At 31.0% G+C, this 12706-nt stretch overlaps 1 pseudogene; it reads left to right on the plus strand.

Annotated features, from left to right (window-relative positions):
- The first annotated feature begins 283 nt into the window (after positions 1-283).
- LOC149556488 (6-phosphogluconate dehydrogenase, decarboxylating 1-like) lies at positions 284-4084 on the plus strand (annotated as a pseudogene).
- Positions 4085-12706: the final 8622 nt, after the last annotated feature.

The raw sequence follows: 12706 nt of genomic DNA on the forward strand, positions 1-12706 counted from the left end.
TCCTAGTTTAAATTGCAATCTAGATTAATATGAGATTTTCATATGTTTCCTTTATTGTGAAAACCTTGCTCTTGGATGGTTTATCCTTTTTGAAGATGACACCAAAATAGTCTGGTTCAATAGTTGATGCTAAAACAGTTAAACTTAGAGCTCTATACAATGACATTGCCGCAAAAATCCAAGGAAGTTTGTTTCAAATGTCCTTTGTGAGCTAAAAGTTCTAAGCCTCCCTTGGATGTTAACCTTACTCTTGATTTTGATTATGTGAATACAAGAAAAAGAGATGGTTGAATTGTCGATAATAGGATTGGTTGGATTGGCTGTGATGGGGCATAATCTAGCTCTCAACATTGCAGAAAAAGGCTTCCCCATCTCAATCTACAATCACAGCCTAGAAAAGGTAGATGAGATTGTAGATAGAGCCAAGCTAGAAGGAAATTTGCCAGTAAAAGGCTTCCATGATGCCAAGGAATTTGTGCTCTCAATCTAGAAGCCCAAAGTCATAATCGCTCTAATCAAAACAAGGCTCCTCATGGAAAAAATCAATTGAGACTCTGGCTTCCCACATGGAAGAAGGGGACTGTATTGTGGATGGTGGGAATGAATGGTATGAAAACACAGAGAGAAGGTAGGAGGAGGTAAAGAAGAGGGGGCTTCTATATTTGGGCATGGGGGTTTTAGGGGGTGAAGAGGGTGCCAGGAATGGCCCTTCTCTTATGCCTGGAGGATCATATGAGGCTTACAAGTATATTGATGATAAAATTGTTAAGATCGTTGCGCAGGTGGATAGTGGCCCTTTTGTTACCTATATTGGAAAGGGTGGATCTGGAAATTTTGTCAAGATGGTGCAGAATGGGATCAAGTATGGTGACATGCAGCTTATTGTAGAGGCTTATGATGTGCTAAAGTCTGTAGGTAAGGAAATTCAAGATTCAATTATTTCTCACTTTCTATGAGTGCTTTTTTTTGGTGGGTGATATGATCTGCTAAAGTCTGTAGGTAAAGAAAATTAAGAGTCAATTTCATTTCAATTTTGCAATCCTCTCATCTGTGGTCATTATTTCTAACAATTTGGAGTTGTAACTTTCCAACCCATCATCCTAGGTAGAAGATGATTAGGATCATCCTTCATATTTAGATGAATTTATAAAATTTAAATCCCAATTACAAGGAAATCCTGTCTAAACTTTCATGGAATTGAACTGATGCACGCAATTCCTCACAAACAATAAAAAATAGTTACAAAAGCACCCAAGAATTTGAGTAGATCTAGATCAAACTCTAATATAGTTAAATTCAATATTCTGCCTTAACATTCACCACTTTCTTCCCTTATTATAAGATCCAAAGAGGGATCCTTTGTGTGGTTGTAGATTTTTTACATACAAGACAAGTGGAACCTACTTTATGATAGCAGGTATACAATCTCCATGAAATAAAAACTGTATTTCAATCTTATCAAAATAAAAATGTTATTCCAATCTCAATTATCTAGAAGCAGTTTTTACAACATGAACCCAATTTCTAACTAAATCCGTCTTTAGAAACACCATATTATGATCTTCAAAACTCTACATTGGATAACTACTGCCAACCTTAATTGTGACCAAAAGGAGATCGATACTTCTATATCGAATCCTCAAAATCTTGAAGTATTGAACTACTTGGTTTAAGATAAAATTATTTTTTGTTTAAGATGTGCCAACTTGACTGCTTACTATTTCTTGAATCCATGCCAAGATAGCCAAACTTAGACTCTTTTATATTCTAGTATTTTTTCACTTTCTTTATTTTGAAATTTTTTTGACATTTGGGTGGTCCAACTCGAAGGTGGATTAGCTACCTTGCTGCATGATTGTATCATGCTTTTGTCCTCTTTCTATTCATACATATCAACAGTTTTAAGATGTAGAAGATCTTTTGGCAAATCCAGAGGAAATAAGTATCACTAATTGATTTCCATGGAATCTTGTATTGACAAGCATTCTTCATTGTAATTTTTTACATTGGCCTTTTTCAAATCAATCCTTTTGCACATACACTATAGTAGATCACCAACTATGTTTTTTCTTTTTTAGCATCCTCCTATGAGCCTTCTCTTCATAGGTTATATTATTTGGTCACTTCTAAATATCCTTTTTCATGGTTTCAAAGAAATTCTTCATCCCTTAAAAAATAGTTCTATTGTGTGAACTCTTTACAAGAGTGGGTATACACCATTTTCAAAGGGACATACTTAGTGAAGCAATTAACTGAATTGTTAAAGCAAATTATGCATACAACCATTGCCACAGTCTTCATTTGTATCTGAGGAAACAATGCAACAGCTTTCCTAGCATTCAATGAATCATTTTTCATTGCTCTTAAACTAGAGAATAACATCCACAACTGCACTATGGTCATGCTCATGGCTTCTTCCATAAATTATAAGAAGCATGACTTAGAATTTCATTTCTCCTTATAAGATGCATCTTTGTGGTATTCACAAGCTACAATGTGAGCAATCTTGGAAAATTAATCCATGGCAATGACCAAAATATTCCATCAAAACCTCTGTGTATGACTCAATATAAAATCCATGCTAATACATTTCTTATGTTTTTAAATTTTCCAAGATACTAAGTATCAATATTTTGCCTAGTTTTAGTTGCCTAAGCTTGGCAAGTTTTCAAATGTAACATCTCTTCACTTAGATCGCAATATCTCAAGTCTTAGAAGACAAATATTTACACTCTTCTAGTTGTTGCAGGATTTTATTTCTCCCATATTATTATGATAGCTAACTAGAATGTGCTTCACATAATATGGTCTTCCTCATGGTAGCTTGAGGACAGCACAATTTCTTTTCTTTGGAATAAAATTGATCATGCATCATGAAGTCCAAATGGGATTTCATAATGCCTATATTTTATTCTTTACAAGGATTATTAGTGGCTCAAAGGGTTGGATTTTAGTGTAATACATCCTTGAGATGCTTCAAACTTACCACATCATTAGTCATAGTTGTACATGAAATCCTTTGAGAACCAGAGCATTGGTAACCACATTTATCTTCCCTACCTTGTACTTGATTATAAATGTGAAAGTCCACAAATAACTAGACCATTTAATATGGGGAGCATGTAGTTGTTCTTGAGTTTTCAAGCATTGTAAAGCTTGATTATCCATATTTAATGTCAATATAAATGTATATTGATGCCTAAAAGCTAGATTTGTTCGCGGGTAAAAGCACAAACCTGTGTCACCTTTTATAAAGGAGAAGTGATATCAGAATTTAAAGTCTTCAACTTTAACAAAATAAAAGTGGCATTTGTGCTTAGAATTTGAAGATGATGTAAACTAATGAAATGTGTAAAATTGAATGAAGTTTATGTCTATAAAAATTTTTTTTTTTAAATGAGTGAAAATTTTATTTATTTTTTAATTTTTAAAGTGTATTTTTTAATTTTTTAAAAATACTAAAAATATAGAGTTTTTTTCCTATCAAACAAATATATGCAAATATTCATATTTTGGTTTGATTTTGGAATATGTTAGAGTTAACATGTGTACCTAGTGCACTGAAAAATAAAAATTGAAATTTGGCTAATATTTTTGAAGTTATAATTGGTCAAAGTCAAAGTTATTAGAAATAGATAGTTTTTTTCTCCTGTCAAACTTTTTCCATCAAATCTACATATTTTTTAAAACAAATTACATATTCTTGAAGAAGACTCTCTCCTCTAGTGCACCATAAAAAAAAATTAATTTTTTAACATGATTTACTATTTTTTTCTTAGTTTTGAATAGACATCTTCCTGAATCTTAAGATACCTACTTGTAATATTTTCAAATTATAACATATTATTCATAATCAAAACTTTAAAAAAATTATACAATCATAATCGTGACTCTGAGAACTACAAAAGTTTATTTTTAGTTTTAAAAAATACTTCAATTTAGTAGGTCAAATTGGCCTTCAAAGTGAGATGTTTGCAGAAGTTCTAATTTTTGCTTGTTTGGCTGCCACATAGGCTACCACATAGACTGTTTTGGCCGAAACTGTTTCAGCCATAACGGTTTCGGCCGAAACTGTTTCGGCTGAAACACCTGTTAGCATGACAAACCACTAGTGGTTAATGTGACTATTTGATATTAAAAAATATTGTTTTCCCTTTTTCAAAAAATTAAATATATAGGGACAGCGAAAATTGGAAGAAGATTTGCAAAAAAAATAAATTTTGAAGCAATTTTCAACAACTGTTTTGCGGATTTAATCAATATTGCAAAGGATCGAATATTTTGAAGGTGCTTTTTTTCTCTTCTAATTATTTTTATTTTTATGTATTATATATTGAACCATTAACTGATATTTAGTGAAATCTAAATTTATTATTATTATTTTTCTATAGATTGAAATATTCAATGGGTAGTAAAAGGAAAAGATCAAGGAAATATGATAGAAAAAGAGATGACAAAATGAAAGGCCATACAAAACATGCTCAAAACCAACCTACTGAAAGTCCTGAACATGATGAGATTCATGAAGAAAATGAAAGTAATGAAGAGGAAGAAATTGGCAGTTCTATTGATAGAGACAAATTAGAAAGCATAAAAAATTTGATGGATTTGGACGAAGAACTACTTTTTAACCAAATTCCATCTAAAGATATGATAAATGATAACACTATCAAAAAGCATTGTCAGAACATGTGGGATGAATATTTCAAGGATAAAAGTATATTTAGACACGCACAATTATTTGTCAAGTTATTTAGGAGAAGAGATATGAGACCTGTTTTAGAGTTGTTGGGTGTTGATAACAGGAAAAGACATGCCCATAATATTAATAAAATAATAGTTGAAAATTTGCAAAATGCTTATAACAAAATTGACAACACAACTCGAGGAGGTGATTTGAGTAATGCACATAGAGCATTGATGACTACTATATCTAGTAGAAAATTGACACATAGAAAATAGGTACGTGCAATTTCTGATGTGCTACATATATCTAGAAGAACTGTCCAGAGATACATCAAGAGGAGAAATATGCTAGATGATAACATTGAGAATAACTGGGTGAATATTTGTTGAATTCCTAGAAAAGATAGGATTTCTGAAGAAGTAAAAAGACATGTTATTGAATTTTGGACCACACATTCTCGTGTTTCTTCCAACAGGCGTGATACTATACAAATTAAAGATCAAGAAACAGGGGCCAAAATTGAACATCCAAAACATTTCATAGATATAACTCAAAGTGAACTTTTTGAAGCATTCAAACAAGAATTTTCAAATGTCAAAATACGTCAGAGAATGTTTGAGAGTTTACGTCCTTCCTTTGTACGCATAAATAAGATGCGAGAAACTTCTTGTTGTAGAAATCATGTTGAATTTGGTCTACACTTGCAATCATTTAAAAAAGTTATGGCAATACTTGATCCTAATTTGGTCATCCCTAGCAGTACAACACAATTTGTGAGGTCCATATTATGTGATAAATTAGAAGATTCAGATGAATTCAATGTGCAATGCATCAAAAATCAGTGTGAAGATTGTGTAGATTTACACAAATTTTTTGAAATTATGCAAGTTGAGAATATTAATGAATCCACACCAGTTTCATGGATGAGATATGAATATGAGACATACCAAAATAATAGAGGGGATGAATCTAGAAAAATTGTATTGAAGGAGAGTGAATTGCATTATGATGAGTTCATGGCCAAGTTTCGTCCATTGATATATCCACATATCCAACATTGTCATGGTGCACGATGGAAAGCTAAATAGTTTCGTGATTCAAAAAATTGTTTTCCACCTGGTTGTATACTTTCAATTGTAGATTTTTTTGAGAATTATACATTTGCACCTCATACAGAGCTCCAAAGCCAATATTATCATTCTGAACAAGTTGCAATATTTGTGCAAGTGACCTATAGACATGCACAATTTGAGGTGGATCAGATAGAAAGATTGGATGAAAATGAATGCACCATCATCAAAGAGGTTCATTTTTATATTAGTGATGATAAAGTTCATGACAGGAGTTATGTGGCTCATTGTTTTGCAATGTTCTCTGAATATATCTCAGAAATCGTGGAATAAATGTTTTAGAGCACTGGATTTGGTCTCATGGATGTGCAGGTTAGTATACATGAAATAGTTACACATTTATTAAACTTTATTTTAACTTGTATTTATTTGGACATGTCTATTTCTATTTGATATATGTACTTGGATAATTGTAGATACTTATCATGTTTCACATTCACAGGACAATTCAAATCTGCAAAAGCATTTAATTGGTTAGCAATGCAACATGCTAGAACCAATGTTAAGTTTTTATGGAATTTCTTTGAAAGTGGATATGGAAAAGGGGAGCATGATGGAGCAGGAGCATGTATAAAACATGCGCTTCGACAACATGAACTTGCAGGTAAATATATGCATTTTTTGAATGTACATGCTTAATACTCTAATAGCATATATTTTAAATTTTATATATACATGCATATTTTATGTACATACAGGGAATAGGATAGAGAGCGCAAATCAAATTGTTGAATGGTGCAAAGTTCATTTTGCTACTCGAGATACTGAATACAATAAGCGTTACTTTTGGGAGGTGAAAGGTGAACTAAGTTATATTTATTTTTAATGTCTTTTTCAAATCAAGTTGAGTTTTTAATTAAAAATATTTATTTTGAAATATGACAATTAGTTTTTGTATTTGTAACAGATATAGATTGATCTAATCCTTACAATTGTCAAATGATTCCTAGAATTAGAAGTTTACATCAAGTGATGACTACAAGAAACCATAAACCTCCAGTACTTAAAGTAAGAGAGAAAACATGTTTTTGTGATGACTGCATTAAGGACAATGTAGTGAGTGCATGTGAAAATATTGGGAATGGATATGTTTCACATTGGGATTTGAAGGAGATAGTTAGAAAGCCTCCTTTTGAAGATGTTGACATTGACATTGACATTCATGATCCTGTATATTCAGGTGATTATGAGTGCATTTTTTATTTAGTTGTGGCAAGTTTGTGTGCATATATACATATATATAAATTAATATACATGTATATTTGTTTTAAAATTAATTTATATTTATCTGTTTATATACATGCATTAGATATTTTTGCAGTTCAAGCCTTACCAGATAATGTAGAAAATGTGGACTATTATCTTTTAAGATGCATAAAAGCAAAACACAAGTTGCTAGAAGGAACTATAGATGCTAATGTACAGTCATATCCAATTGGATCAATTGTTATTGAAGGAAAATATTATCAACAAACAAGGGTAATTAGTAGTGGTATTGAATTTATTAAATACAAGCCTGGAGAAAAGGTTTTACACTACAGTAACCATGTTATAGCAACCAAATTACAATTTGAAGCAGTATAAAGAAAAGGACGTTGTGGAAATCAAAAGTGAAAATTTCCTATTGAAGAACATGAAAAACTTCTAGAGATAATAAAAAGTAGAGAGGATCCTAACAATACATTGTTTGTGGAGCTCTAGTTTACCTATGTACTTATTGTGGAGCTCTAGTTGAGTTATGCATGTATAGCTCTTATACTTTCATATTTAATATTGATAGGATATTTTTTTAATAAATTTTTGTACATTTGATCATTTATCTTGCATATGCAAAATTAGACATGTATTGTTATTTTTATTTAAATTCGACATGGATATCTCATTTAAGACCAGGTCTGTTAGGACCTCCCCTTAAGACAACCTTTTTAGTATTTGTATGTATTTGTATGTACATATAATCTTTATATGTTCTTATATGATACATTCTTTATGTTTGTATATAATCGTTATGTTCTTACATGTATATGTTATATGAACTATGTTACATATTACATGTACATTATATTTTATTAATTAAATGTTGTTAATTATAGTTAATTAAGAATGTATGTCATTAAATACAGTTAATTAAGTCATTAAATAGAGTTAATTATTAAGACATTAAATATAATTAGATTAAATATAGTTAATTTAAAGGTTAAATATAGTTAATTATAGTTAATTAAGGCATGTCATTAAATAGAGTTAATTAAGTCATTAAATAGAGTTAATTATTAAGACATTAAATATAATTAGATTAAATATAGTTAGTTATAGTTAATTAGGTTAAATATAGTTAATTATAGTTAATTAAGGCATGTCATTAAATAGAGTTAATTAGTAAGACATTAAATATAATTAGATTAAATATAGTTAATAGGATTAAAAATATAGTTAGTTATAGTTAATTAGGTTAAATATAGTTAATACATGATCTACATTAAATATAATTAGACTAAATATAGTTAATTATACAGTTAATTAAGACATGTCATTAAATATATGTTATATTGTTATGTACATCGACCATTAAAATTATATAGTTAATTACACTTAGATTAAGGCATTAAGATGAATAACTATACATATACATGTAAACTTGAATATTGAAAATATGAATAACATATAGAAACATGTGCATAACACATACATAAGTTACATAAAAGATGAAGACATCAAAAGATCAATAAAATAGACGTCTACATTAAAAGATCAATAACATACATGTGCATATATTTGGAGAATATAATGTACCCATATCAAATGTATAAAAATAGATCACGTAGATCAAATGTCTGGAAATAACATATATAAAACATCAAAATCTCCATATAAACATGTATCTGGAAATAACATATAAAACATCATTTAGTGTCCATGATATAAACACGTATCTAGAAATAACATATAAAACATCAAAGTGTCCATATAAACCATGTATCTGTAAATAACATATAAGACATCAAAGTGTCTGGATATAAAATGTATGCATATGGAAATAACATATAAAACATCAAACTGTCCATATAAATATGTATCTAGACATAACATGTGTGTAATAAAATAAAAGGCCACATATGATCTAATCAGCTACATCCCCCCTCCTGATCCTGGGCCTTGTCCCCAAAAGGGTCTATCAGCTGCATCTGAACCCTGTGTCAAATGATAACAAGTGAACCATTTAATTATGTGTATAGACAAATTATATCAAGATCTACATGTATATAAATCAATATATATATATATATATATATATATATATATATATATATATATATATATATATATATATATATATATATATATATATATATATATATATATATATATATATATATATATATGTATATATATATATTGTCACATACCTAGGACTCACGACATGTAGGATCTGTCGGTGTCTGCAGATCAGCAAAACGTAACATACTATCACTCAAACCCTATAACACATACACAAACACACACATATACATTAATTTAAACATATAGACATATTATTTACTATAATAAAAATAAATCTAAACATATAGAGATATTTACCATAGCATTATGTAATGCTCTGCTGATCTGACTGATATCTGAATCATGTAATGAAAAAATAGTATCAGCATCCAAGTCAATAGTGTGGCCCTGATCTAAAAGCATGGAAGTAAATAGACCAAGCTGTATGGTGCCACTGAGATCCTGAGTAGGGGGGGTGCTGTAGGGTCCTGAGTAGCTGGGGCTAGTGCTATAGCCTGGGCCTGTGTAGCAGTAGGAGTAGTAGAAGGTGCAGGAATGTCCTCCTGCCTCTGTGAATCCTCTGGGACTGTTGTACGTGGCAAAATGTCTAATCTGAGAGGTCATGTCATGAAGTGGAATCCCTGAGAGTGTAGATAATGCTTGATATGCATCTAAAAGATCAGATGCTAAATATGATGCCAAACGATGCAATGCATCCACCTCTAAGACTACAGAAATGTCTACAGGAGAAGGTATGTCTGCAACTCCATAATCATCATCAACAGGAGTGCTAGATGATGTAGCTATGGGAGCGGTACCTTGAGACCATAGCATATATCGACTACATTGATTAGGAGAAATCTCGTGTAACTGTGTGGCGATGGTGGCGACGCTTGAAAAAGTTTGTGTCCTAATTGTGTCATCAGGAACACTCTCACCTGTAGTAGCCATCTGTGGACCTCTCGGCATAACCAAAAGGTTTGGACCCACCATTGCCTATTTGTTAATGGGCGTAGGAGTGTCCACGGGTCTAAATATGTCAGAAAGTCTCCCCTAACCCTGCCCAGCATGCCCTGGATAACCTGTATTGTCAACATCATAGTGTAAATGAAATTTTGCAAACAATTATTTGCAGAAATATAGGGGGAACTCATCCTTCTGTGGCCATCTATGATGAGTAGCCAACCAACGAGGATACATCAATGGTGCGATGAGTGGATCAGTACACTTCATCACAGAGTAGTCTCTGACTCTACAACGATCTGCATAAGATGGAAACATGGTTTTCACCATGCCGGTGGAAACCTCAGTGTCAATTTGTGTGTACTTCATAGTGCCAGTGACACTGTGAGATAAAGAAGAATAAAATGTCTCAATGCTCATATTATCAAAAGGGTTGTATGATTCAACTGTCTGAATCATACAAAATAACTCCTCTCGCATCGCTATGACCTTCTCCCTATTAGGGAGGGTGGTAGAAGAGGAAAGTGAGGTATCCAAAACCTACATAGCATTTGATAATCTCGCCACTGTATCTCTAAATAACTGATGTCTGTCATGGGTGGAGGAGGTCGATCTACGTGCTGTACCAGACTCAGCACTCTGACCCCCACCACAAACATTGGCATCCCCTGAGGATGCAAGAGCACGATCCCTAGAACTAGATGCCATAATGTATATATGAAAATAAATATGAGAATATGAATGTGAAGCTACAATCTGAGTGATAAATATCTAGAGATCTGCACATGCATATATATACAAATATAAACATAAAAGTCTATATAAATTAAAATAATTAAAAGTTAAATTTAATTTGAAACACATGTACATATAAATACACAACATTAAATGTATGGTGCTAAATGAACAATCATGTAACATACATATGTATTTTAAAACAAATTATCTTAGAGACCATATCTAATGTACATTGTAACATGCTCATGCAAATGTGAAAAATAAATATTCGTACATGTACATGTATATGCAATAAAAATAAAATAAAATTTCTTGATTAAATGATAACTAAGTGTACACATGTACATACATGCAATAAAAAAATATAATTCTTGACTAAAATCTAAATTTTGATGTAAATGCTTTGATGATTATGGGGAGTGTAGATGAGAGTTAGGACATAGGGATAGAAAAATTTGTTACTAGATAAGTAAATGAGTTTAGTTAGCAAATGTTAGTTTACAATTTAGAACTCATGACTTAATTTAGTAGTTTGAATTAGAGTTAAGAATGTTATTAAAGTAAACGGGATATAGTTTTATTAAGGTTGATAGTAAGGTCAGTCTATTATGTGCTAGTAAACATATGAATACCTATTATAACCTATAACAGACGTAATGACCTAGTAGGTGCCCCTAGGTCCCCTTAACATATATGTTCATAAAAATACCTAGAAATGTATCATGAGGTCATTATGTGTCATTTGATAATGTAAGAATCATCATTACCTAATAAGACCTATTATATCCTAATAATACATATTAAGACTTATTAGAACCTAAAAAAAATAGTATGACCTATTACGACTCTTATGTCCCCTTAAGACACACATGTATGGATAACGTATTGAAAAACGCAGTTGACATAAGTGATCTTAATGTGTTGTTTGGTAATGTAAGACTCATTATTACTTGACAATACCTAATATGTTCTAGTAAACATATGAATACCTATTACAACCTATAACAGATGTAATGACCTAGTAGGAGTCCCTAGGTCTCCTTAACATATATATGGATAAAAATACCTAGAAATGTATCATGAGGTCGTTATGTGTCATTTGGTAATGTAAGAATCATCATTACCTAATAAGATCTATTATATCCTAATAATACATATTAAGACTTATTAGAACCTATAAAAAATAGTATGACCTATTACAACTCCTATGTCCCCTTAAGACACACATGTATAGATAACGTATTGAAAAATGCAGTTGACATAAGTGATCAAGTAATGTGTTGTTTGGTAATGTAAGACTCATTATTACCCAACAATACCTATTATGTGCTAGTAAACATATGAATACCTGTTACAACCTATAACAGACGTAATGACCTAGTAGGAGTCCCTAGGTCCCCTTAACATATATATGGATAAAAATACCTAGAAATGTATCATGAGGTCGTTATGTGTCATTTAGTAATGTAAGAATCATTATTACCTAACAATAACTAGTTGTTAAAATGAACATCATCAATATCTAAGTGTGGTTCATTCGGTTAGTAGAGGGCCTATGTTATGGTTAGAATGTGGTATGGGTTATGATTGTAGTTAATATAAGGTTATGTTAGAAGGTGTATTTAATGTCAAAATTAATTTCACCATAAGATATTATTGTTTCACCTCTAGATCCATCAGGTTATGTTAGAAACTGAATAATGTCCCCTAAAGGTTTGCTACATTTTTTACTAATATTTCTCTACATGTTTACCTCATAACCTAATATTTTTCTATATTTTAACCTAATGTTTTTCCTAATGTTTTTCTAAATTATAACGTAATTTTTTTATATATTTTAACCTAATGTTTTTCCTAATGTTTTTCTATATTTTAACCTAATGTTTTTCCTAATATTTTTCTATATTTTAACTTAATGTTTCTCTAC

The sequence above is a fragment of the Cupressus sempervirens genome, chromosome 5 (assembly GCF_028749045.1).
Source record: "Cupressus sempervirens isolate cs-2001-9-10 chromosome 5, ASM2874904v1, whole genome shotgun sequence".
Lineage (NCBI taxonomy): Eukaryota > Viridiplantae > Streptophyta > Pinopsida > Cupressales > Cupressaceae > Cupressus > Cupressus sempervirens.